The following is a 13,139-nucleotide window of genomic DNA, read 5'->3' as shown; positions in this document are numbered from 1 at the left end:
ACTGACAATGCTGACAAGCTGACCCTTATCAAAATGAACAAGGGCTGGATTGGGCCAGACTTCTCATCACCACCAAATGACAGCAGAGTAACATAAAGTCAAATCCACTGTGTTATTTCGGGAGGTGTATTCCCATGCATCGCTTCACACCCACACATGGGTATACGCTTCCTCATTTCGGCTGTTTTTTGCTCTTCTCCTTATCCTCAGCCTCCACGACCACTATACCACCAGGGTGACCGTGGTCCATGTTGCCAGCATTGCAAGTTCCTCTGTCCTAATTTTTGGCAGCTTGTGCTTGGAAGGCATAGGCAAAGACTATGGGAGACCCACTCCCCAATAATGGGAATAATGTTTTTAATATGCTGTACTGCATGGCTCTTGTAAGGGACATTGCAAGTTCCCCCTTCCTAATTTTTGGCAGCTTTTGCTTGGAAGTCATAGGCAAAGACTATGGGAGACCCACTCCCCAATAATGGGAATAATGTTTTTAATATGCTGTACTGCATGGCTCTTGTAAGGGGCATTAAAATCGTCTTGTTAAGCTACTGTGACCTCCACGTCTCTTCCAAGGGTCATTAATATTGTCTTCTAATTCCACTGCGACCTCCACCACTCTTCCAAGGGGCATTAAAAGCGTCTTGTTAAGCTACTGTGACCTCCACGTCTCTTCCACAGGGCATTGATATTGTCTTTTTATTCCACTGTAACCTCCACCACTTTTCCAAGGGGCATTGATATTGTCTTTTTATTCCACTGCGACCTCCACCACTCTTCCAAGGGGCATTAAAACCATCTTGTTAAGCTACTGCGACCTCCATATCTCTTCCAAGGGGCATTAAAACTGTCTTGTTAAACCACTCTGAACTCCACGTCTCTTCTAAGGGGCATTAAAACCGTCTTGTTAAACCACTCTGAACTCCACAGCTCTTCCAAGGGGCATTGACATGTTGTTTTTAATTACCTCTAAACTCCACGACTCTTGCAACGGGCATTGCATTTCCTCCTAATTTTTGTCAGCTTTTGCTTTTCAATGCATAGGCAAAAACTAAGGGAGACCCACTCCCCAATAATGGGTAGAAGGTTTTTAATACACTGTAATCCACATCTGTTTCAAGGGGCATTGCAGTGCCTATTAATTTTTGGAAAGCCTTCCATTCCCTGCTTAGGCCAACAGTGTACAGGAGACCCAGTTGCTATAAATGGAAAAAACGGTTTAGTTAAGGCCCTCTGACCTCCATGTCACTTCCAAGGGGCATTGGAGTGCCTCGAAATTTTTGGTAGGCATTGCATTCACTGTATGCCTTATAACTGTGTAGCTGAACCGCTCCTTTTGGTACAGAAACATATCCTACAAGACATGTGTGGTTGGCTGGCCTGATATTGATGTGAATGGTCCCTGTTCCTCCTGCTCTTTCTCCTTTGCCACCACCTCATCCATCATTCATCACCTGAAGCTTTGTTTTAACGGGAGTCATAGAACTGTGATAGTAGCAGGAAAACATCCAGCAATCCTCGAAGGAGGTAGAATATGCGCCAAAATGCTGACCACCTCAGGCCTAGCTGCTACTACATACATGCGCTTGCATTCCAAGGAACAGAAAGCTAAGGAGGTGGATGGCCTCATGATCATGAATAATTTACTCATTGTGTAGGAGGCCGACCACTGCTGCTGTCTACCTTCTGAACTTTGTGTTGAAGCCTGATTGACCCAGGACCCGCAATCCTCTATGTCTGGAGGACGTGTTGCATCCCAGTGTCCAACTGTGTCCCGGCTTCCACAATATTAACCCAGTGTGAAGGCGTCAGTGAGATGGACCATTCCTGGCCACATTCACTTGTCCACGTGTTTGTGGTTAGGCTGTCCTTCCCACTAAATGCACTGGGGAGGGCACAGGTAATGTTTTGGTATGCGTGCTTGTGTATAAGGCGCACCGGGACAAATAGGGGCGGCTGGGGACCGTTTATGGACACCCAGCCACCCCTACGCGGCTGGGGACTGTGTGTGGGCACCCGGCCGCGGGGCGGCTGGGGACTGAGTATGGACAGCTGGCCGCCGCCTGGTGGGTGGGGACCAAGCGTGGACACCCGGCCGCCGGGCGGCTGAGGACTGAGTATGAATACCAGGCTACCGATGCAGCCATGACGTGGTGGCCAGGTTCCACCTCCACATGCCTAAAAGGCCCAATTTCAAGTGCAAGCAAGCTAGCAGTATGGTATTGCAGCCTGGGGGTGGGTGGGTGGCAGGCTGCATACTTGCGCTTGTATTGAAAGTTATGGGGGAGGTACAATTGAACACTGCCCTGGGACAAGGACTTGCACAGGGATAGTTGCAAGTCTGCATCTTCTGATGCGGCAAGGATCACTTCTGATGGGCACACTTTTAGGCAGTGACCTGGTTGTCAGAGATGCTTCCAGGGTTCTTCCCCATGCTGTTCCCATGTCTTTTTAGCACTGTATGCATGTGTCACACAGCACATGGCCAGATAAGGTTGTAAAATGTTAAAATGACATTTCCCGGTGAATGCATTTGTCACGGTTGAAAGCAATACAAACGTGCAAAAACGCATAAAAAATGCTACTTGTGAACATAGCCCAAGGTGTGGAGGAGTATTTTTGTTTTTGGTTATTTATTTTACCTTCTACACAAGTCTTTACCCTGGAAAGGATGTTCCTTAACCCCTTTCCGACCGGGTCAGTAATAGTACGCACCAGGTCGGGAAGGCCGGTTCAGCGGGGGCTCCGGCGGTGAGCCCGCACTGAAGCGAGCACATGTCAGCTGATTATTCGAATCACAATCCACCCGCGGCTGTTAACATGTTAAATCTCTGACAGTGGCATTTAACTCGCGCTTCCGGGAGTCCTAAGCCCCGCCCATCAGTGACCCCGTCACGTGATCGCGGGTCACCAATGGGTGGGCATGACAACTCAGGGTCTGCAGCAGACGCCTGTGGTTGTCATGTCTCAATTGCTATGAGCGCCACCTAGTGGTCAGCACTCACAGCAAGTGAGCATTTCTCCTGCATACAAGCGATCTGCTCATCGCTTGTATGCAGTAGAAGCAATCAGACAACTGCTGCTTCTAGTCTCCTCTGGAGACTATAGAAGCAAGCAGAAAGTTTAAAAAAAAAGTTTTTAAAAAAATAAAAAAAATAAAAAATATATAAAAGTTTAAGTCACCCCCCTTTCGCCCCATTCAAAATAAAATATATATATATAAAAAAAAAAACACATACACATATTTGGTATCGCCGCGTTCAGAATCGCCCGATCTATCAAAATAAAAGAATAATTAATACAATCAGTAAACGGCGTAACGAGAAAAAAATTTTAAACGCCAGAATTAAGTTTTTTTGGTCGCTACAACTTGGCAATAAAATGCAATAACGGGCGATCAAAACATCGGATCTACCCCAAAATGGTATCAATAAAAACGTCAGCCCAGCACGCAAAAAATAAGCCCTCACCTGGCCCCAGATCCCAAAAAATGGAGAAGCTAAGGGTCTCGGAAAATGGCGTCATTTTTTTTGTTTTTTTTAGCAAGCTTTGGATTTTTTTTTCACCACTTAAATAAAAAAGAACCTATACATGTTTGGTGTCTATGAACTCGTAACAACCTGGAAAATAATGATGGCAGGTCAGTTTTAGCAATCTGTGAACGTGGTAAAAAAAGGACCCAAAAAACAACTGTGGAATTGCATTTTTTTTGCAGTTTCACTGCACTTGGAATTATTTTCCCATTTTCCAGCACACAATATGGTAAAACCAGTGATGGTGTTTAAAATTACAACTCGTCCCGCAAAAAATAAGCCCTCACATGGCCATATTGAATGAAAATTAAAAAAGTTCTGGCTCTGGGAAGAAGGGGAGCAAAAAAGGAAAACACAAAAACAGAAAGACCCATGGTCATTAAGGGGTTAACATATTTTACAGGAAAGCACTTTCACTTTCATTTTTGAACGTTTTATTGTGAGCCTGTAAAAGTGGCTTAATACCTCTGACCACGTTGTTGACAGCAGTGACCTGGGGGTCAGAAATGCTTCCAGGGGTGATCCCCATGCTCTCCCCGTGTCATTTGAACCCTGTCACTATCGTTTTGGGCACTATTTAGGCTTTCTACAGACTGCCGGGGGAGCAGTCGCAAAAATGTTTGGGTCTCCCATAGACTAACATTGGGCTCGCTGCTCGGGTTGAGCACCCGAGTATCAGAGTGAGCTTGGCCCGAGCTTCGAGCACCCGAGCATTTTATTGCTCGCTCAACACTAATTAGAACTCAGATCACTGGATTCAGAGTGAATTTCTCACATTTCCACTATTTACACATGCTCTTTTACTGTTTTCAATAGAAAATCCAAACAGCTTTGTTGGTCATGTGGTATCATGGTTAGCACTCTGGACTCAGAATCCAGGGATCTGAGTTCAAATCTCAGTGGAACCTGAGAAATTCTTTGTGCACAGCGGTTTTATCTTTTCTGCTCAAACTCAATTTGCCAATGCACATGGTTTAACATAAAAAGAGAAAGTTAAAATCCACATGGCAAAAAAGATCTATATATCAAGAAAGTTTAACTCAAAAGTTAAACTTGACTTCATGAAGCAAAACTCATATCATCTATGTCACACCAAGCAATCGTACTCTATGACTTGTGCCAATGTTCGCATGACACTTTTTCCAGGTGGTTGAAACTGACCAGGATTTCAAGCCGAAACGGCCTCAAGAAATGAGAGCGATTTTTTTCCTGAATCACCCTTTTTAGTGTTTTCCAGCATTTTTGTAAACATAGTTTGGTGATGTTTTTCTAAATATTGTTTTTGGCATCAATTTAGTTTGTTTAAGTTTCTTTTTTGCTCGCAAAATGCTGTGAACGTCACTCAGGAACCTTCCAGGGGTCTTTCTAACCTACTCATTGACTTGTATAGCAAGTATAAAGCAAGCAAAATATACATGAAAAATGATATGCTCACTTCTGTTAACCGCATGGCGTTTTGGTAAACTTAATGAGGTTAAAAGATGATCCATACCTGATCATATGAACAGCAAGTCTTTTTGCATGGAAATTAATCTGTTCAAACTATTGAGCATTTTCAAAGCCTTTTTCAGGAGGTGTTTGGAACAAAGTCACTCTAAATCCGCGTTATGAATTTTAATAAACCTTGAACTGTAAAAGGTTCCAATTGATGATACCTTTAAATCAGATTTTTACATTTCAGTGAGGCCTGGAATTTTGTTTCCAATTGAAATCTTCCATTTTCTGAAATGTCTTCCAGAAGGATAATCACTGATATTGATCATGGTGCTCTAAGAATAGGTGTGAAACTCATAAGTATGAAACAGCACCTGAGTAGTTGTGGCCGAGTGGTTAAGGCGATGGACTAGAAATCCATTGGGGACTCCCTGCGTAGGTTCGAATCCTGCCAACTACATTTTACTTCATGTAATGTTTCGACAAATTATCTGTGTAGATTAATTTCCACATTCCCAAGTCTATCCCCCACAGAAATGGTCTGTAATCTATGGATTGTATTTGTAGAACCAGCTTAACAGCATCTGTAGATCTTCTTTTGATTAATCAGCCTGATGAGATGTCACTTGTGCATCACACCACCAATCAAACAAAGCTCAGAGGGTGCCATCAGGTATGTGGTGCAAATCCTCCTTTTTTCCAGCGAACACAGACCACTGCCGTGGCTGATGGACTGGGATATGAACTTTGATTTGCACCAACTCTACTTGAATTATCTTTCCGATGGAACCTTTTAGCACACCATGAAAAATCTTTAGTGACTTCTGGATGAGCAGAAGTTTTGCAATTTCTTTTTTTCTCACCCTTTTTCCAGCTGATAGATCCAGCACGCTAATTATTAGCCAGATTTCATCAACATTTTAAAACTGTCCTTGTTGTGATATCATGGAACTTTAAGCACACTTGTGGAATAAAAAGGGAGGAGATATTAATTTACCAATGTGTGTTAGATATACATTTGCGGAACAGCTTTAGAACCAGTTTTCATCATAATGCATGAATTCCCAGGTTCCACTGAGATTAGAACTCAGATCACTGGATTAAGAGTGAATTTCTCACATTTCCACTATTTACACATGCTCTTTTACTGTTTTCAAAAGAAAATCCAGCCACCTTCATTAGTCATGTGGTTCCATGGTGTAATGGTTAGCACTCTGGGCTCTGAATCCAACGATCTGAGTTCAAATCTTGGTGGAACATGAGAAATTCTTTGTGCATAGCGGTTTTATCTTTTCTGCTCACACTCAATTTGCCAATGCACATGGTTTAACATAAAAAGAGAAAGTTAAAATCCACATGGCAAAAAGATCTATCTTTCAAGAAAGTTTAACTCAAAAGTTAAACTTGACTTCATGAAGCAAAACTCATATCATCTATGTCACACCAAGCAATCGTACTCTATGACTTGTGCCAATGTTCGCATGACACTTTTTCCAGGTGGTTGAAACTGACCAGGATTTCAAGCCGAACCGGCCTCAAGAAACAACAGCGATTCTTTTCCTGAATCACCCTTTTTAGTGTTTTCCAGCATTTTTGTAAACATAGTTTGGTGATGTTTTTCTATGTATTGTTTTGGGCATCAAATGAGTTTGTTTAAGTTTCTTTTTTGCTCGCAAAATGCTGTGAACGTCACTCAGGAACCTTCCAGGGGTCTTTCTAACCTACTCATTCACTTGTATAGCAAGTATAAAGCAAGCAAAATATACCTGAAAAATGATATGCTCACTTCTGTTAACCGCTTGGCGTTTTGGGAAACTTAATGAGGTTAAAAGACGCTCAATACCTGATCATATGAACAGCAAGTCTTTTTGCATGGAAATGAATCTGTTCAAACTATTGAGCATTTTCAAAGCCTTTTTCAGGAGGTGTTTGGAACAAAGTCACTCGAAATCCGCCTTATGAATTTTAATAAACCTTGAACTGTTAAAGGTTCCAATTGATGATACTTTTTGGAAGTGCATTGAGGTGAAGGGTACATTGCTGGAAAAGGAAAAAAAAAAAAAAAAAACTCTTTAAATCTCTTAGTTTGCGAGTGTGAACGAGCTGCGTGTGTCCGGAGCGTAAGTGCGAACGAAAGTAAGTGTGTGACTTGTTTTTCAGTGAAGAGGTATTTGGGAATCCTGCAGAAAATACCTGTGTGAATTGCGGCGAGTGCTGCATTGTGACCTGCTGATTGCTTTTCTACCTGTTTAGATTTATTGGGCTTTTTAAAACCTATTTTCTCACTACAGTTTTAGTTTCTTAGTTTACTACCTGTGTATTTAAGGGTTAACTACATTGCACTAAAATCCTGAGGTGTAGATTTACTCACAAGGGGTTAATTAAGGGGAAGGGGTCATAATTAAGGGTTTATAAGGGGCAGCTGGTTGGACATCAAGTCCTTTGGAAGTGCATTGAGGTGAAGGGTACATTGCTGGAAAAGGAAAAAAAAAAAAAACTCTTTTAATCTCTTAGTTTGCGAGTGTGAACGAGCTGCGTGTGTCCGGAGTGTAAGTGCGAACGAAAGTAAGTGTGTGACTTGTTTTTCAGTGACTTTGGATTCAGGGAGTTTGGAAGGGAGGACTTAGGACTGAATTGCTGACTGTATTTCATCTTTCTTTACTTTACTTTTTACTTAATTAATCCACCTGACCTACTTATCTGATTCCCCCGTCCATACTTAATACTTAATTGATCCCCCGTCCATACTTTACTGATCCCCCGCCGATATCTAATTGATACACTTGCACATCCCTAATTGATCCCCGTCCATTCACCTATATATAAATAATTGTGTTTTGTACTTGTATATATATACTGACTGTATCCCCATATTTAGAATGACGTCCATTTTGGACGGAGCCGTGCAGGGTACATCTTGCGCAATGTATGCATTCCGTGAGCAACCGCTCAAGGATCCATACTGCTGCGAGAGATGTGAGCTTATCGTGCACTTGGAAGCCCAAATTCTGGATCTAAGTGCTCAGATAGCGGTACTGAGGAGCATCGACAACATGGAACGGAGTTTGCTGCTCACCGAGCAGACACTAAATGGGTCAATACTGGGGGTGGAGCATAGAGGGGAAGTGCAGGCTGAACAGGCAGGGAGCTGGATAACAGTTAGGAGGGATAGAGGGAAGAAGTATAGGAAGGCTGGTTCAGAACCGGCATTATTGGAGCACGACAGATCCTCTGACCGCCGGGGGAGTGTATGCTCCAGTAATGAGGGGGAGGGGGGAAGTGTAGGGCAGGCAAGACAGGTTCTGGTAGTGGGTGACTCTATTATTAGGGGGACAGACAGGGCAATCTGTCACAAAGACCGGGATCGCCGAACGGTGTGCTGCCTCCCTGGCGCTCGAGTCCGGCACATCGCGGATCGGGTTGACAGGTTTCTGGGTGGGGCTGGCGAAGACCCAGCGGTCATGGTCCACATCGGCACCAATGACAAAGTGAGTGGTAGATGGAGGGTCCTTAAAAATGATTTCAGGGACCTAGGTAGGAAGCTTAGGGCAAGGACCTCCAAGGTAGTTTTCTCAGAAATACTACCAATCCCGCGAGCCACACAGGAGCGCCAACGGGAAGTTAGGGAGGTGAATAAGTGGCTAAAGAGTTGGTGCAAGGCAGAAGGGTTTGGGTTCATGGAGAACTGGGCCAACTTCGCGGTCGGCTACAGGCTCTACCGTAGGGACGGGCTGCACCTCAATGGGGAGGATGCAGCGGTGCTGGGGAAGAAGATGGCTAATAGGTTGGAGGAGTTTTTAAACTAGAGACGGGGGGGGAACCAAGGAAATAGGTGGGAAGTGAGGCAAGCAAGGGGGAAGGGGAGAAGTGAATATAATGAGGGTGGAGAGGGGGGTGGGGATAGTACAGTTAGATCGTTAGAGAAGAATAGGATGCTAAATAACCCCAAAGTTTTATCTTGCATGCTGACCAACGCAAGAAGCCTGACCAATAGGCGGATGAGCTGCAGGCGCTTATATCGGAGGAGAGGTATGACATCGTAGGTATAACAGAGACTTGGCTAGACGATAGCTACGACTGGGCGGTAAATTTATTAGATTATAGTTTATTTAGAAGGGACCAGAAACAGGGGAAAGGTGGAGGAGTCTGCTTATATGTAAAGTCATGTCTAAAACCCAGACTAAGGGAAGATATAGGAGAGGGAGAAGAGGGGGTCGAGTCCATGTGGGTAGAGATAGAGGGAACTAAAAATAATAATAAAATATTACTGGGGGTCTGCTATAAGCCACCCAATATAACAGAGGAGAATGAGAATCTGCTATTAGGACAAATAGACAAAGTAGCAAAACATAATGAAGTGATTGTAATGGGGGATTTCAACTACCCGGATATTGACTGGGAAACAGAAACCTGTAGATCTCAGAAAGGAAAAAGGTTCTTGACAAATATTAAGGATAATTATCTCTCCCAACTAGTGCAGGAACCAACGAGAGGGAAGGCCGTGTTGGACTTAATATTGACTAATAGGCCTGATAGAATAACTGAGGTACAGATAGGGGGGCACCTAGGTAATAGCGACCATAATATTATCGACTTCAAAATGCCCTTCAGTAGGGTTATCAATAAGGGAACAACAAAAACATTAAACTTTAGGAGGGCGAAGTTTGATCAGCTGAAAGAAAGCCTTCAACTTATTGACTGGGACAAAGTTCTTAATCAAAGGAATACGAATAGTAAATGGGAAACCTTCAAAAGAATTCTGAATACTCAGTGCGAGAGATATATACCGTATGGGAATAAAAGGGCCAGAAATAAGAGGAAACCAATATGGTTGAACAAGAACGTAAAAGGGGCGTTAAATAGCAAAAAAGAGGCATTCAAGAGATTAAAACAGGAAAACAGTAAGGAGGCACTAATGTGTTACAAGAAAAAATGAGAACCTGTAAAAAACAAATAAAAATAGCGAAGGAGGAAACAGAGACGTATTGCTAGGGAAAGGTGATCAAATCCCAAACTGTTCTTTACGTATATAAATAGTAAAAGGATTAAATCGGATAATATTGGACTGATAAAAAGTGTGGAAGGCAAAATCATAGAGAAAGATGAGCATAAAGCTAATCTATTAAATCATTTTTTTTCGACAACTTTCACAAAGGAAATCGAACTAACAGGAGAAATGAGAAGTGACAAACTTAATCCTCCACTAAGTATGACAAATCTAACCCAAGCTGGGGTACAGAAACGCCTCAGTAACATTAAAATAAACAAATCACCAGGACCTGATGGCATACACCCACGGGTACTAAGGGAACTAAGTAATGTGATAGACAGACCGTTATATCTTATATTTAAGGACTCTGTTGAGACTGGGTCTGTGCCACTTGATTGGCGACAGGCGAATGTAGTGCCATTATTCAAAAAGGGAGCGAAAAGTGACGCCGGAAACTATCGGCCGGTGAGTCTGACGTCCGTTGTGGGCAAAATTTTTGAAAGCTTCATTAAAGAGGCAATTACGGAGCATCTTGATGCTAATAATCTTTTAATCCCGAACCAACATGGATTCATGAGGAATCGCTCCTGCCAAACAAACCTGATTGACTTCTACGAGGAGGTTAGCTCTCGAGTAGATCAGGGGGAAACAGTGGATGTCGTGTATCTCGACTTCTCAAAAGCGTTCGATAGCGTGCCACATAATAGGTTGGTATACAAAATGAGAATGATGGGGCTGGGGGAAAATGTCTGCAAGTGGGTAGCTAACTGGCTAAAGGATAGAAGGCAGAGGGTGGTTATAAATGGAATATACTCAGATTGGGTAAGCGTCACTAGTGGGGTACCACAGGGGTCTGTACTAGGCCCAATGTTATTTAATATCTTTATTAACTACATAGTCAATGGGATAAATAGTAAAATATCAATATTTGCAGATGACACAAAGTTATGTAAAACAATTAATACAAAAGAGGACAGTGCAGACCTACAGAGGGATATGGATAAGCTGGGTAGGTGGAGCATTAAATGGCAAATGAGGTTTAACGAGGAGAAATGTAAGGTCATACATATGGGAAGGAAAAATGGAAGTCACCAGTACTCACTGAATGGGAAATCATTGGGGAATTCAGAGATGGAGAAGGACTTGGGCATCTTGATTGATAGCAAACTAAATTGGAGTGCCCAAAGTCAGGCCGCTGCTGTAAGGGCAAACAGGGTAATGGGATGTATCAGAAGAGGTATAGCTGCAAAGGATGAGAACATTGTTCTTCCACTGTACAAAGCACTGGTTAGACCACACTTGGAATACTGTGCTCAGTTATGCGCCCCAATATATAGAAAGGATATAAATGAGCTTGAAAAGGTACAAAGGAGGGCAACAAAATTAATAAAGGGAATGGAGGGACTGCAATACCCAGAGAGGTTGGCAAAACTAGGACTATTCAGCCTGGAAAAGAGAAGGTTGAGGGGGGACATAATAAATGTGTACAAATGTGTTAGGGGACAGTATAGAGATCTTGCCCGGGATTTGTTCAAAAGGAGGGATATTACGGTAACAAGAGGGCACTCGCTAAGACTGGAAGAGAAAAGGTTTCAGCACCAGCATAGGAAGGGGTTCTTTACGGTAAGAGCAGTGAGAATATGGAATTCACTGAGTGAGGAGACGGTAATGTCGGATTCACTACACCAGTTCAAGCGGGGACTGGATGCATTTCTAGATACCAGGCAGATTTCAGCATATACTTAAAAATAAAATAAAATAGTAGGTTGATACAGGGATTTATTCTGACTGCTGGTTTCAAAGTCGGGAGGGAATTTTTCCTCAGGTGAAGATTGGCCAAATCATTTGGGGTTTTTGCCCTCCTCTGGATCAACTTTAGCAATTACAGAACTAACAGGTCGAACTTGATGGACGCAAGTTTTTATTCGGCTTTACAAACTATGTTACTATGTTACTAAGTTACCTTTAAATCAGATTTTTACATTTCAGTGAGGCCTGGAATTTTGTTTCCAATTGAAATCTTCCATTTTCTGAAATGTCTTCCAGAAGGATAATCACTGATATTGATCATGGTGCTATAAGAAAAGGTGTGAAACTCATAAGAATGAAACAGTGTCGGAGAAGTTGTGGCCGAGTGGTTAAGGTGATGGACTAGAAATCCGTTGGGGTCTTCCCGCGTAGGTTCAACTCCTGCCAACTACTTTTAACTGCATGTAACATTTTGACGAATTATCTGAGTAGATCAATTTCCACATTCCCAAGTCTATCCCCCACAGAAATGGTCTGTAATCTATGGATTGTATTTGTAGAACCAGCTTAACAGCATCTGTAGATCTTCTTTTGATTAGTCAGCCGGGTGAGATGTCACTTGTGCATCACACCACCAATCAAACAAAGCTCAGAGGGTGCCATCAGGTATGTGGTGCAAATCCTCCTTTTTTGCAGCGAACACAGACCACTGCCGTGGCTGATGGACTGGGATATGAACTTTGATTTGCACCAACTCTACTTGAATTATCTTTCCGATGGAATCTTTTAGCACACCATGAAAAATCTTTAGTGACTTCTGGATGAGCAGAAATTTTGCAAATTCTTTTCTTCTCACCCTTTTTCCAGCTGATAGATCCAGCACGCTAATTATTAGCCAGATTTCATCAACATTTTAAAACTGTCCTTGTTGTCATATCATGGAACTTTAAGCACACTTGTGGAATAAAAAGGGAGGAGATATTAATTTACCAATGTGTGTTAGATATACATTTGCGGAACAGCTTTAGAACCAGTTTTCATCATAATGCATGAATTCCCAGGTTCCACTGAGATTAGAACTCAGATAACTGGATTAAGAGTGAATTTCTCACATTTCCACTATTTACACATGCTCTTTTACTGTTTTCAAAAGAAAATCCAGCCAGCTTCATTGGTCATGTGGTTCCATGGTGTAATGGTTAGCACTCTGGACTCTGAATCCAGCAATCTGAGTTCAAATCTCAGTGGAACCTGAGAAATTCTTTGTGCATAGCGGTTTTATCTTTTCTGCTCACACTCAATTTGCCAATGCACATGGTTTAACATAAAAAGAGAAAGTTAAAATCCACATGGCAAAAAGATCTATCTATCAAGAAAGTTTAACTCAAAAGTTAAACTTGACTTCATGAAGCAAAACTCATATCATCTATGTCACA

At 42.4% G+C, this 13,139-nt stretch overlaps 3 non-coding genes across 3 annotated transcripts; all 3 read left to right on the top strand.

Annotated features, from left to right (window-relative positions):
* The first annotated feature begins 5,342 nt into the window (after positions 1–5,342).
* TRNAS-AGA (transfer RNA serine (anticodon AGA)) lies at positions 5,343–5,424 on the top strand. The gene has a single exon. It is a non-coding gene; the product is annotated as a tRNA-Ser (tRNA).
* A 6,650-nt stretch (positions 5,425–12,074) lies between these two features.
* On the top strand, positions 12,075–12,156 carry TRNAS-AGA (transfer RNA serine (anticodon AGA)). The gene has a single exon. It is a non-coding gene; the product is annotated as a tRNA-Ser (tRNA).
* Positions 12,157–12,884: 728 nt separating this feature from the next.
* Positions 12,885–12,956, top strand: TRNAQ-CUG (transfer RNA glutamine (anticodon CUG)). The gene has a single exon. It is a non-coding gene; the product is annotated as a tRNA-Gln (tRNA).
* The last annotated feature ends 183 nt before the right edge of the window (positions 12,957–13,139 follow it).

Source organism: Phyllobates terribilis, unplaced genomic scaffold (genome assembly GCF_046119375.1).
Source record: "Phyllobates terribilis strain yellow unplaced genomic scaffold, ASM4611937v1 Scaffold_13__5_contigs__length_258822181, whole genome shotgun sequence".
Lineage (NCBI taxonomy): Eukaryota > Metazoa > Chordata > Amphibia > Anura > Dendrobatidae > Phyllobates > Phyllobates terribilis.
The sequence above is the reverse complement of the archived record's forward strand: the minus strand, read 5'-3'. Positions and strand labels throughout refer to the sequence as shown.